The following is a 13208-nucleotide window of genomic DNA, read 5'->3' on the forward strand; positions in this document are numbered from 1 at the left end:
CTCCAGAGCTGCTCTGTAAGGCAAGTAAAAGGGTGTGGGCCCTGCAGCACTACCTGTAGTTCGCATTGTGCGTTGGAAGGCACAAAGTAAGCAGACGGGAGAAGTCAGGATAGTGCGCAAGGGCATAGAAGGGAGCGGCTCAAGAAAAGAGAAGTGGAAACAGACAGCAAACTAGGCTGGAGAGAGACCTGAGACAAAGAGATCTGAATTATACGAGAGCCAACCAGGGGAAACACAAATTATGCAGTCAACTTACCCACATTTGGGGAAATCGCAGGAGCAGCACACCCAGAGTGCAATGGATGAGCCTTGCCCTGGGAGAAGCACCTTCATGATCATGAAGGTGCTTCTCCCAGGGCAAGGCTCACCCATTGCACTCTGTGTGTGCTGCTCCTGCGATTTCCCCAAATGTGGGAAACTTGACTGCATAATTTGTGTTTCCCCTGGTTGGCTCTCGTATAATTCAGATCTCTTTGTCTCAGGTCTCTCTCCAGCCTAGTTTGCTGTCTGTTTCCACTTCTCTTTTCTTGAGCCGCTCCCTTCTATGCCCTTGCGCACTATCTTGACTTCTCCCGTCTGCGGACTTTGTGCCTTCCAACGCACAATGCGAACTACAGGTAGTGCTGCAGGGCCCACGCCCTTTTACTTGCCTTACAGAGTAGCTCTGGAGCTGTTACAGTGCCAAGCTGCTGCAAGAAATCAGCTTGAATGCTTCAGGGGCTGGGGCATGGCCAACATGAGCCCCACACCGATGGAGGGTGGGGGTGTTTAATGCAAACTAGGGGTCATCCAAGCGCCGCAAAAGGCCGCCATGCCCTGCATACCCCTTTTCTCTTTTCATATGCAGATGAGGGTTCCAGCCAACTTTGGCCCACTGCTTGGCTAACATCACCGTATGCAAATCCATCTTCTGCAGACCTTCCCCAAGGAATGCTTGCACTAGTTGTTGCATTTGGTTTGTTGTTTGGGGGTGCTTCAGTATTACGCAGCCTTCTGCCCTCCCATGTTCATCTGAAAATATGTGTTCTCCCTGCAGTTGTTGTCCCCAAATGAGAGTTCCCTTGTGCTGCCTCAGTTGAATCTCCTTTACTTGACAAGGGAGGCATTTTGGATTTTTTCTTTGGGTACCCTTACACCTGATGGTCTGAATGAGAGCATCGAACTGAACAACATTGGCAGTCTCTGAAGATTTTATCTATTGATTTACCTAATATATTATTTATTGAATATCCATTTATTGTATGTTTAATAAATAAACAAAATTATTAGAAGTAGCTATTTTGGAAACAGCTTTCCTCTTAGGATGAAACTGTATAATCCTGTTGTGTGTGTTCCTTTAAAGTTCTTTAGTAAAATCCACTAGTAATGATGAACATCAGATTTCTTCCTCCATCCTCTTTTTACACTTTCTCTTGGTTCTATATATATATATATATATTTTTATTTTTATTTTATTTTTTTCCCCTCCTTCTCCCAAAAGGCCCCCCTCCCTCCCCCCCCCTCCCTGTTTTAAATTTTAAAATCTTTAAATCTTTAAATCTTCGAATCCTTAAATTGTCTGTTTAATATTTATTTTTTCTTCAATTCTTTTTGTTGTTTAAGCTGCAATGTAATTATTCCAGGGGTTAAAATAATGAAATATAGAAATAATATTAACAAAAATTAAAGGTAAAAATGAATTGATAGAATGATCCCATTAAAAGTAAATAAATAATATGGATGTTAAGCTGAGCGGGTTGGATTCGAACATGGGACTCACTGCATAAAGTGCAGGTGATGTTTCCCCTGCGCCACGAGAGCAGCTTTAGTAGTGGCATGGATTTATGTTACCCTAAAAGGTTTTATATAAGTAAATGGGGATCCTTAGTGCTGAGTTTATGAATTATGTATATGTGATTATAGATATGAGGTATTGATTGAAAGATTAGAGGTTAATCTGTATATAGATTATATATTTTCTGTTATTTTTTAAACCACCTTGTTGCTTATTTTATTATTATTTTTAATCACCATGTTGCTTATTTTTATATTATGAAATGCCTTTATATGTGCAATTGCAATTAGAAAGTTGTTCCATATATGAGTCATTACATGTATGCATCCAATTAGTATATGTATGTATCCAATCAACTAATTAGTAATGCTATTGGTCCGGTGCATTTTAAAAAGAGCCTGCTAGGCTGCTGATGTATCCTCTGACGAAACCGCTCTTGGATAACAGCGGAGAAACGCGTCAGAAGGTGACTACCGGACACTCTGATTGCTGAGATATAAGCCCGTTCATGAACGAGCTACATCACGGCGGACGTCTGATGTAAAGACAGCGGTGAAGGGGAAAAAGCAATTTGAGAGCGAGCAAAAGGAGGTCTCTACCCCACGGCAGGGAGGAATATCCCGACCGCGAGTGCCAATAAGATCCAGCCACGGTTAACGGGGGTCGTAGCATACCGCTGTGTTTCATCAACCATCACAGCGCTCTCCCCCTGTTTTCTTTCATTACTCACGTGAGTTACATATGAACTTTAACTGCAGTAAATAAGAGGCGTTGGTTACAACTGTTGCTGTTCATCCACAAGAAGGAATTTAATGTATCAATTACAATTGGAAAGTAACGATTAAATTACAACAGCTGTATCCAGGAGGATTTTTTGGACACTTTAATAGACATTCCGTTGTCATCAAGGGCAATATGAAATAGATACTGATTACATTTAGATATGGATAGTGGTGCCTATATATGTTGACTCCATTGTATTTTATTGAATGTGGGTTTCTTCTGTCTATATATATTTTTTTTAAAATAAAGAGCTTGTATATTTTATTTTTTGCGCTCCCTTGATAACAAGTGTGATTATCTTTAAAATTTGGTTTATTATTGGTAGAACAGTACTACCTATGGGAGCAGCATTTTATAATATATGGTGAAAATTAATAGATGTATAAAGATTAAATAAGCAACAAATTGGTGAAATAGATAAGTTTTGATAGGAGCGCTGGGTTCTATATATATATATTGACATTTGGTTATATATATGTATAGACTTTATAAATTCTTGACAGAGATGTGCCTGAGCAGCGGCCCTCCCCAGCCCTATCCCAAATCATACTTATTTTGCATAGGAGATACCATGGTCATGAAGATTGTTCTCCCAGGGTGAGGTTCATTCATTGCATTCTGGGTATGCTGACCCCTGTGATTTCCCCAAATGTGGGAAACTCGACTGCATTATTTGTGGTAGTGGGGGACTGTGTTTGTGCTTTCCTCTGGTCAGCTCTGGTAAAAGTCAGATTTCTTTGTCTCAGATCTTCCTCTAGCCTTGTTCTTCTTTCGAGAGTTCCCTTGTGCTGCCTCAGTTGGATCTCCTTCACTTGACAGGGGGGTGCCCGAGCAGCGACCCTCCCCAGCTCTAGCCCAACTCCTACTTACCTGCCAGGTGAGATACTATGATCATGAAGGTGCTTCTCCCAGGGCAAGGCTCACCCATTGCACTCTGGGTGTGCTGCTCCTGCGGTTTCCCCAAATGTTGGACACTTGACTGCATAATTTGTGTTTCCCCTGGTCGGCTCTCGTATAATTCAGATCTCTTTGTCTCAGGTCTCTCTCCAGCCTAGTTTGCTGTCTGTTTCCACTTCTCTTTTCTTGAGCCGCTCCCTTCTATGCCCTTGCGCACTATCCTGACTTCTCCCGTCTGCTTACTTTGTGCCTTCCAACGCACAATGCAAACTACAGGTAGTGCTGCAGGGCCCACGCCCTTTTACTTGCCTTACAGAGCAGCTCTGGAGCTGTTACAGTGCCCAGCTGCTGCAAGAAATCAGCTTGAATGCTTCAGGGGCTGGGGCATAGCCAACATGAGCCCCACACACCGAAGGAGGGTGGAGGTGTTTAATGCGAACTAGGGGTCATCCAAGCGCCGCAAAAGGCCGCCATGCCCTGCACGCCCCTTTTCTCTTTTCATATGCAGACGAGGGTTGAAGCCAACTTTGACCCACTGCTTGGATGACATCACCATATGCAAATCCATCTGCTGCATGCCTTCCCCCGGGAATGCTTGCACTAGTTGTTGCATTTGGTTTGTTGTTTGGGGGTGCTTCAGTATTAGGCAGCCTTCTGCCCTACCATGTTCATCTTAAAATATGTGTTCTCCCTGCAGTTGTTGTCCTCAGATGAGAGTTCCCTTGTGCTGCCTCAGTTGAATCTCCTTTACTTGACAGAGATGTGCCTGAGCAGCGGCCCTCCCCAGCCCTATCCCAAATCATACTTATTTTGCATAGGAGATAACATTTTCATGAAGATTGTTCTCCCAGGGTGAGGTTCATTCATTGCATTCTGGGTATGCTGACCCCTGTGATTTCCCCAAATGTGGGAAACTCGACTGCATTATTTGTGGTAGTGGGGGACTGTGTTTGTGCTTTCCTCTGGTCAGCTCTGGTAAAAGTCAGATTTATTTGTCTCAGATTTTCCTCTAGCCTTGTTCTTCTTTCGAGAGTTCCCTTGTGCTGCCTCAGTTGGATCTCCTTCACTTGACAGGGGGGTGCCCGAGCAGCGACCCTCCCCAGCTCTAGCCCAACTCCTACTTACCTGCCAGGTGAGATACTATGATCATGAAGGTGCTTCTCCCAGGGCAAGGCTCACCCATTGCACTCTGGGTGTGCTGCTCCTGTGATTTCCCCAAATGTGGGAAACTTGACTGCATAATTTGTGTTTCCCCTGGTCGGCTCTCGTATAATTCAGATCTCTTTGTCTCAGGTCTCTCTCCAGCCTAGTTTGCTGTCTGTTTCCACTTCTCTTTTCTTGAGCCGCTCCCTTCTATGCCCTTGCGCACTATCCTGACTTCTCCCGTCTGCTTACTTTGTGCCTTCCAACGCACAATGCAAACTACAGGTAGTGTTGCAGGGCCCACGCCCTTTTACTTGCCTTACAGAGCAGCTCTGGAGCTGTTACAGTGCCCAGCTGCTGCAAGAAATCAGCTTGAATGCTTCAGGGGCTGGGGCATAGCCAACATGAGCCCCACATCGAAGGAGGGTGGAGGTGTTTAATGCGAACTAGGGGTCATCCAAGCGCCGCAAAAGGCCGCCATGCCCTGCACGCCCCTTTTCTCTTTTCATATGCAGACGAGGGTTGAAGCCAACTTTGACCCACTGCTTGGATGACATCACCATATGCAAATCCATCTGCTGCAGGCCTTCCCCCAGGAATGCTTGCACTAGTTGTTGCATTTGGTTTGTTGTTTGGGGGTGCTTCAGTATTAGGCAGCCTTCTGCCCTCCCATGTTCATCTGAAAATATGTGTTCTCCCTGGAGTTGTTGTCCCCAGCTGAGAGTTCCCTTGTGCTGCCTCAGTTGAATCTCCTTTACTTGACAGAGATGTGCCTGAGCAGCGGCCCTCCCCAGCCCTATCCCAAATCATACTTATTTTGCATAGGAGATACCATGGTCATGAAGATTGTTCTCCCAGGGTGAGGTTAATTCATTGCATTCTGGGTATGCTGACTCCTATAATTTCCCCAAATGTGGGAAACTCGACTGCATTATTTGTGGTAGTGGGGGACTGTGTTTGTTCTTTCCTCTGGTCAGCTCTGGTAAAAGTCAGATTTATTTGTCTCAGATCTTCCTCTAGCCTTGTTCTTCTTTCGAGAGTTTCCTTGTGCTGCCTCGGTTGGATCTCCTTCACTTGACAGGGGGGTGCCCGAGCAGCGACCCTCCCCAGCTCTATCCCAAATCTTAATTACCTGCCAGGTGAGATACTATGATCATGAAGGTGCTTCTCCCAGGGCAAGGCTCACCCATTGCACTCTGGGTGTGCTGCTCCTGCGATTTCCCCAAATGTGGGAAACTTGACTGCATAATTTGTGTTTCCCCTGGTCGGCTCTCGTATAATTCAGATCTCTTTGTCTCAGGTCTCTCTCCAGCCTAGTTTGCTGTCTGTTTCCACTTCTCTTTTCTTGAGCCGCTCCCTTCTATGCCCTTGCGCACTATCCTGACTTCTCCCGTCTGCTTAATTTGTGCCTTCCAACGCACAATGCGAACTACAGGTAGTGCTGCAGGGCCCACACCCTTTTACTTGCCTTACAGATCAGCTCTGGAGCTGTTACAGTGCCCAGCTGCTGCAAGAAATCAGCTTGAATGCTTCAGGGGCTGGGGCATAGCCAACATGAGCCCCACACCGAAGGAGGGTGGAGGTGTTTAATGCGAACTAGGGGTCTTCCAAGCGCCGCAAAAGGCTGCCATGCCCTGCACGCCCCTTTTCTCTTTTCATATGCAGACGAGGGTTGAAGCCATCTTTGACCCACTGCTTGGATGACATCACCATATGCAAATCCATCTGCTGCAGGCCTTCCCCCAGGAATGCTTGCACAAGTTGTTGCATTTGGTTTGTTGTTTGGAGGTGCTTCAGTATTAGGCAACCTTCTGCCCTCCCATGTTCATCTGAAAATATGTGTTCTCCCTGGAGTTGTTGTCCCCAGCTGAGAGTTCCCTTGTGCTGCCTCAGTTGAATCTCCTTTACTTGACAGAGATGTGCCTGAGCAGCGGCCCTCCCCAGCCCTATCCCAAATCATACTTATTTTGCATAGGAGATACCATGGTCATGAAGATTGTTCTCCCAGGGTGAGGTTCAGTCATTGCATTCTGGGTATGCTGACCCCTGTGATTTCCCCAAATGTGGGAAACTTGACTGCATTATTTGTGGTAGTGGGGGACTGTGTTTGTGCTTTCCTCTGGTCAGCTCTGGTAAAAGTCAGATTTCTTTGTCTCAGATCTTCCTCTAGCCTTGTTCTTCTTTCGAGAGTTCCCTTGTGCTGCCTCAGTTGGATCTCCTTCACTTGACAGGGGGGTGCCCGAGCAGCGACCCTCCCCAGCTCTAGCCCAACTCCTACTTACCTGCCAGGTGAGATACTATGATCATGAAGGTGCTTCTCCCAGGGCAAGGCTCACCCATTGCACTCTGGGTGTGCTGCTCCTGCGGTTTCCCCAAATGTTGGACACTTGACTGCATAATTTGTGTTTCCCCTGGTCGGCTCTCATATAATTCAGATCTCTTTGTCTCAGGTCTCTCTCCAGCCTAGTTTGCTGTCTGTTTCCACTTCTCTTTTCTTGAGCCACTCCCTTCTATGCCCTTGCGCACTATCCTGACTTCTCCCGTCTGCTTAATTTGTGCCTTCCAACGCACAATGCGAACTACAGGTAGTGCTGCAGGGCCCACTCCCTTTTACTTGCCTTACAGATCAGCTCTGGAGCTGTTACAGTGCCCAGCCGCTGCAAGAAATCAGCTTGAATGCTTCAGGGGCTGGGGCATAGCCAACATGAGCCCCACACCGAAGGAGGGTGGAGGTGTTTAATGCGAACTAGGGGTCTTCCAAGCGCCGCAAAAGGCTGCCATGCCCTGCACGCCCCTTTTCTCTTTTCATATGCAGACGAGGGTTGAAGCCAACTTTGACCCACTGCTTTGATGACATCACCATATGCAAATCCATCTGCTGCAGGCCTTCCCCCAGGAATGCTTGCCTAGTTGTTGCATTTGGTTTGTTGTTTGGGGGTGCTTCAGTATTAGGCAGCCTTCTGCCCTCCCATGTTCATCTGAAAATATGTGTTCTCCCTGCAGTTGTTGTCCCCAGATGAGAGTTCCCTTGTGCTGCCTCAGTTGAATCTCCTTTACTTGACAGAGATGTGCCTGAGCAGCGGCCCTCCCCAGCCCTATCCCAAATCATACTTATTTTGCATAGGAGATACCATGGTCATGAAGATTGTTCTCCCAGGGTGAGGGTCATTCATTGCATTCTGGGTATGCTGACCCCTGTGATTTCCCCAAATGTGGGAAACTCGACTGCATTATTTGTGGTAGTGGGGGAGTGTGTTTGTGCTTTCCTCTGGTCAGCTCTGGTAAAAGTCAGATTTCTTTGTCTCAGATCTTCCTCTAGCCTTGTTCTTCTTTCGAGAGTTCCCTTGTGCTGCCTCAGTTGGATCTCCTTCACTTGACAGGGGGGTGCCCGAGCAGCGACCCTCCCCAGCTCTAGCCCAACTCCTACTTACCTGCCAGGTGAGATACTATTAAGTTGATATTTGAAAGAAAACAATACTGTCAATATACTATTAAAACAAATTAAAATGGTAAAAGTTATTGTACTTTAAGTAAAAATAAAAGAGCTAAAATATCAATCCCAGTTTTGGATTACTTTAATTAAAAAAAATGCATATAGCAGAGGATAGTTTCAATCTGCCTACCTCTGGGTTATAGGCCCAGCATGCTTCCATTGCAGTACTCTGCTGCACATGTAAGTGCAAGAGATCCTGAAGCACTCACTCAACATGGGAAAGTACCAATGTGTTTCTTCGTTGGTTGATCTAAGAAACATCTTACAAAAACTCTCCAGATTATTGACTTTCTAAAGTTTTTCTAGGAAACGTTCTAGATGAATGCTTATTAGCCTTTGTCAGTATGCACTTTTGCAAAGTGTCTCTGTTGCGCAATCAGTTAGTGTGTTCGGTTACTAACCAAAAAGTTGATGGTTCAATCCCACCCAAGGATGTAATTGACCTTGTGATCAGGTTTTGGTGATCTTTAAGTAGACAAGTCAAAATTTCAAACCCCCTCTTATGATGTAGGGTACCTGGCCTTCTCTGATGTAACCAGAGTTCGTTTTGATTAAGTGATTTTATAAAAAACAGCTAGGAAGCACAATTTAGCAGTGGGTTGCAGAGAAAAAAAATATGCTGGCAGAAAAATCCAATTGAGTGATTGAACAGCTCTTCATTTTCTGGCTTTATTTTAATGCTAACAAATTTGTTCTCTGAAAAGTGTCCACAAAGCCAAGTCTCTGATGAACACCTTTGTAGGGATGGTTTTTCACCTATTACTAAATTAAACTTGCTTCATTGGAAAGGTAGCAAGATGCATCCTCATTTCAATGTCTACTGAAATAATACGGGTTGACACCAGGAAACATTAACGCCAATGCATCCTTGCTGCTTTCTCATGTGGAAGTCTGTTTAATGTGAAAACAAGGTGATATCTAAGTGGCACACAGGTAAGGAATTAAGAAAATCTTTATTTAATGGTGAAGATGTTTCTCACAAAATTGTTGCCCCAATGCATCATTGAAATTCAAGCTGGAAAGATGATTTTAATATATCACTTGTACATTTTGTATTGCTCTTCTGGTGACAATGTAGTTTGTTTTTGTCAATTACCATTTTAATAATAGGGTAAAGAAAATTAAGTGGATTTTTGAAAGAAAACAATACTGTCAATATACTATTAAAACAAATTAAGATGGTAAAAGTTATTGTACTTTAAGTAAAAATAAAAGAGCTAAAATATCAATCCCAGTTTTGGATTACTTTAATAAAAAAAAAATGCATATAGCAGAGGATAGTTTCAATCTGCCTACCTCTGGGTTATGGGCCCAGCATGCTTCCATTGCAGTACTCTGCTGCACATGTAAGTGCAAGAGATCCTGAAGCACTCACTCATCATGGGAAAGTACCAATGTGTTTCTTCGTTGGTTGTTGGAAGAAACATCTTACAAAAACTCTCCAGATTATTGACTTTTTAAAGTTTTTCTAGGAAACGTTTTAGATGAATGCTTATTAGCCTTTGTCAGTATGGACTTTTGCAAAGTGTCTCTGTGGCGCAATCAGTTAGTGTGCACGGCTATTAGCTAAAAGGTTGGTGGTTCAATCCCACCCAGGGACGTAATTGACCTTGTTATCAGATTTTGGTGATCTTTAAGTAGACAAGTCAAAATTTCAAACCCCCTGTTATGGTGTAGGGTACCTGGCCTTCTCTGATGTAATCAGAGTTAGATTTGATTCAGTGATTTTATAAAAACAGCTAGGAAGCACAATTTAGCAGTGGGTTGCAGAGAAAAAGAAATATGCTGGCAAAAAAAAATCCAATTGAGAGATTAAACAGCTCTTAATTTTCTGGCTTTATTTTTATGCTAACAAATTTGTTCTCTGAAAAGTGTCCACAAAGCCAAGTCTCTGATTAACACCTTTGTAAGGATGGTTTTTCACCTATTACTAAATTAAACTTGCTTCATTGGAAAGGCAGCAAGATGCATCCTCATTTCAATGTCTACTGAAATAATACAGGTTGACACCAGGAAACATTAACGCCACTGCATCCTTGCTGCTTTCTCATGTGGAAGTCTGTTTAATGTGAAAACAAGGTGATATCTAATTAGCACACAGGTAAGGAATTAAGAAAATCTTTATTTAAGGGTGAAAATGTTTCTCACAAAATCGTTGCCCCAATGCATCATTGAAATTCAAGCTGGAAAGATGATTTTAATATATCACTTGTACATTTTGTATTGCTCTTCTGGTGACAATGTAGTTTGTTTTTGTCAATTACCATTTTAATAATAGGGTAAAGAAAATTAAGTGGATTTTTGAAAGAAAACAATACTGTCAATATACTATTAAAACAAATTAAGATGGTAAAAGTTATTGTACTTTAAGTAAAAATAAAAGAGCTAAAATATCAATCCCAGTTTTGGATTACTTTAATTAAAAAAAATGCATATAGCAGAGGATAGTTTCAATCTGCCTACCTCTGGGTTATAAGCCAAGCATGCTTCCATTGCAGTACTCTGCTGCACATGTTAGTGCAAGAGATTCTGAAGCACTCACTCATCATGGGAAAGTACCAATGTGTTTCTTCGTTGGTTGATCTAAGAAACATCTTACAAAAACTCTCCAGATTATTGACTTTTTAAAGTTTTTCTAGGAAACGTTCTAGATGAATGCTTATTAGCCTTTGTCAGTATGCATTTTTGCAAAGTGTCTCTGTGGTGCAATCAGTTAGTGTGTTTGGCTACTAACCAAAAGGTTGGTGGTTCAATCCCACCCAGGGATGTAATTGACCTTGTGATCAGGTTTTGGTGATCTTTAAGTAGACAAGTCAAAATTTCAAACCCCCTCTTATGATGTAGGGTACCTGGCCTTCTCTGATGTAACCAGAGTTCGTTTTGATTAAGTGATTTTATAAAAAAACAGCTAGGAAGCACAATTTAGCAGTGGGTTGCAGAGAAAAAAAAATATGCTGGCAGAAAAATCCAATTGAGTGATTGAACAGCTCTTCATTTTCTGGCTTTATTTTAATGCTAACAAATTTGTTCTCTGAAAAGTGTCCACAAAGCCAAGTCTCTGATGAACACCTTTGTAGGGATGGTTTTTCACCTATTACTAAATTAAACTTGCTTCATTGGAAAGGCAGCAAGATGCATCCTCATTTCAATGTCTACTGAAATAATACGGGTTGACACCAGGAAACATTAACGCCAATGCATCCTTGCTGCTTTCTCATGTGGAAGTCTGTTTAATGTGAAAACAAGGTGATATCTAATTAGCACACAGGTAAGGAATTAAGAAAATCTTTATTTAATGGTGAAGATTTTTCTCACAAAATTGTTGCCCCAATGCATCATTGAAATTCAAGCTGGAAAGATGATTTTAATATATCACTTGTACATTTTGTATTGCTCTTCTGGTGACAATGTAGTTTGTTTTTGTCAATTACCATTTTAATAATAGGGTAAAGAAAATTAAGTGGATTTTTGAAAGAAAACAATACTGTCAATATACTATTAAAACAAATTAAAATGGTAAAAGTTATTGTACTTTAAGTAAAAATAAAAGAGCTAAAATATCAATCCCAGTTTTGGATTACTTTAATAAAAAAAAAATGCATATAGCAGAGGATAGTTTCAATCTGCCTACCTCTGGGTTATGGGCCCAGCATGCTTCCATTGCAGTACTCTGCTGCACATGTAAGTGCAAGAGATCCTGAAGCACTCACTCATCATGGTAAAGTACCAATGTGTTTCTTCGTTGGTTGATCTAAGAAACATCTTACAAAAACTCTCCAGATTATTGACTTTTTAAAGTTTTTCTAGGAAACGTTCTAGATGAATGCTTATTAGCCTTTGTCAGTATGCATTTTTGCAAAGTGTCTCTGTGGTGCAATCAGTTAGTGTGTTTGGCTACTAACCAAAAGGTTGGTGGTTCAATCCCACCCAGGGATGTAATTGACCTTGTGATCATGTTTTGGTGATCTTTAAGTAGACAAGTCAAAATATCAAACCCCCTCTTATGATGTAGGGCATAGGTTCTCAAACTCGGTCCTCAGGACCCCACACAGTGCATGTTTTGCAGGTATCCTCACAGAATCACAAGTGAAATAATTAGCTGCACCTGTGGGCCTTTTAAAATGTGTTAGTGAGCAATTAATACACCTGTACTCCAGCTGGGTTACCTGCAAAACATGCACTGTGTAGGGTCCTGAGGACCGAGTTTGAGAACCTGTGATGTAGGGTACCTGGCCTTCTCTGATGTAATCAGAGTTGGATTTGATTAAGTAATTTTATAAAAAACAGCTAGGAAGCACAATTTAGCAGTGGGTTGCAGAGAAAAAAAATATGCTGGCAAAAAAATCCAATTGAGTGATTAAACAGCTCTTCATTTTCTGGCTTTATTTTTATGCTAACAAATTTGTTCTCTGAAAAGTGTCCACAAAGCCAAGTCTCTGATGAACACCTTTGTAAGGATGGTTTTTCACCTATTACTAAATTAAACTTGCTTCATTGGAAAGGCAGCAAGATGCATCCTCATTTCAATGTCTACTGAAATAATACAGGTTGACACCAGGAAACATTAACACCACTGTATCCTTGCTGCTTTCTCATGTGGAAGTCTGTTTAATGTGAAAACAAGGTGATATCTAATTAGCACACAGGTAAGGAATTAAGAAAATCTTTATTTAAGGGTGAAGATGTTTCTCACAAAATCGTTGCCCCAATGCATCATTGAAATTCAAGCTGGAAAGATGATTTTAATATATCACTTGTACATTTTGTATTGCTCTTCTGGTGACAATGTAGTTTGTTTTTGTCAATTACCATTTTAATAATAGGGTAAAAAAATTAAGTGGATTTTTGAAAGAAAACAATACTGTCAATATACTATTAAAACAAATTAAAATGGTAAAAGTTATTGTACTTTAAGTAAACATAAAAGAGCTAACATATCAATCCCAGTTTTGGATTACTTTAATTAACAAAAAAAATGCATATAGCAGAGGATAGTTTCAATCTGCCTACCTCTGGGTAATGGGCCCAGCATGCTTCCATTGCAGTACTCTGCTGCACATGTAAGTGCAAGAGATCCTGAAGCACTCACTCATCATGGGAAAGTACCAATGTGTTTCT

At 42.1% G+C, this 13208-nt stretch overlaps 10 non-coding genes and 1 pseudogene across 10 annotated transcripts; 10 read left to right on the forward strand and 1 right to left on the reverse strand.

Moving 5' to 3' along the window:
- Positions 1 to 201: 201 nt before the first annotated feature.
- LOC135037374 (U1 spliceosomal RNA) lies at positions 202 to 365 on the reverse strand. Its single transcript, XR_010231936.1, has one exon. It is a non-coding gene; the product is annotated as a U1 spliceosomal RNA (small nuclear RNA).
- Positions 306 to 469, forward strand: LOC135037373 (U1 spliceosomal RNA). The gene has a single exon (XR_010231935.1). It is a non-coding gene; the product is annotated as a U1 spliceosomal RNA (small nuclear RNA).
- A 2634-nt stretch (positions 470 to 3103) lies between these two features.
- LOC135037336 (U1 spliceosomal RNA) lies at positions 3104 to 3267 on the forward strand. Its single transcript, XR_010231898.1, has one exon. It is a non-coding gene; the product is annotated as a U1 spliceosomal RNA (small nuclear RNA).
- Positions 3268 to 3419: 152 nt separating this feature from the next.
- LOC135037368 (U1 spliceosomal RNA) lies at positions 3420 to 3582 on the forward strand. The gene has a single exon (XR_010231931.1). It is a non-coding gene; the product is annotated as a U1 spliceosomal RNA (small nuclear RNA).
- A 673-nt stretch (positions 3583 to 4255) lies between these two features.
- LOC135037346 (U1 spliceosomal RNA) lies at positions 4256 to 4419 on the forward strand. Its single transcript, XR_010231908.1, has one exon. It is a non-coding gene; the product is annotated as a U1 spliceosomal RNA (small nuclear RNA).
- Positions 4420 to 4571: 152 nt separating this feature from the next.
- On the forward strand, positions 4572 to 4734 carry LOC135037357 (U1 spliceosomal RNA). The gene has a single exon (XR_010231918.1). It is a non-coding gene; the product is annotated as a U1 spliceosomal RNA (small nuclear RNA).
- A 671-nt stretch (positions 4735 to 5405) lies between these two features.
- On the forward strand, positions 5406 to 5569 carry LOC135037350 (U1 spliceosomal RNA). The gene has a single exon (XR_010231912.1). It is a non-coding gene; the product is annotated as a U1 spliceosomal RNA (small nuclear RNA).
- A 152-nt stretch (positions 5570 to 5721) lies between these two features.
- LOC135037356 (U1 spliceosomal RNA) lies at positions 5722 to 5884 on the forward strand. The gene has a single exon (XR_010231917.1). It is a non-coding gene; the product is annotated as a U1 spliceosomal RNA (small nuclear RNA).
- Positions 5885 to 6555: 671 nt separating this feature from the next.
- Positions 6556 to 6719, forward strand: LOC135037343 (U1 spliceosomal RNA). The gene has a single exon (XR_010231905.1). It is a non-coding gene; the product is annotated as a U1 spliceosomal RNA (small nuclear RNA).
- A 152-nt stretch (positions 6720 to 6871) lies between these two features.
- LOC135037371 (U1 spliceosomal RNA) lies at positions 6872 to 7013 on the forward strand (annotated as a pseudogene).
- A 691-nt stretch (positions 7014 to 7704) lies between these two features.
- Positions 7705 to 7868, forward strand: LOC135037338 (U1 spliceosomal RNA). Its single transcript, XR_010231900.1, has one exon. It is a non-coding gene; the product is annotated as a U1 spliceosomal RNA (small nuclear RNA).
- Positions 7869 to 13208: the final 5340 nt, after the last annotated feature.

This window comes from Pseudophryne corroboree, unplaced genomic scaffold (genome assembly GCF_028390025.1).
Source record: "Pseudophryne corroboree isolate aPseCor3 unplaced genomic scaffold, aPseCor3.hap2 scaffold_671, whole genome shotgun sequence".
Classification (NCBI taxonomy): domain Eukaryota; kingdom Metazoa; phylum Chordata; class Amphibia; order Anura; family Myobatrachidae; genus Pseudophryne; species Pseudophryne corroboree.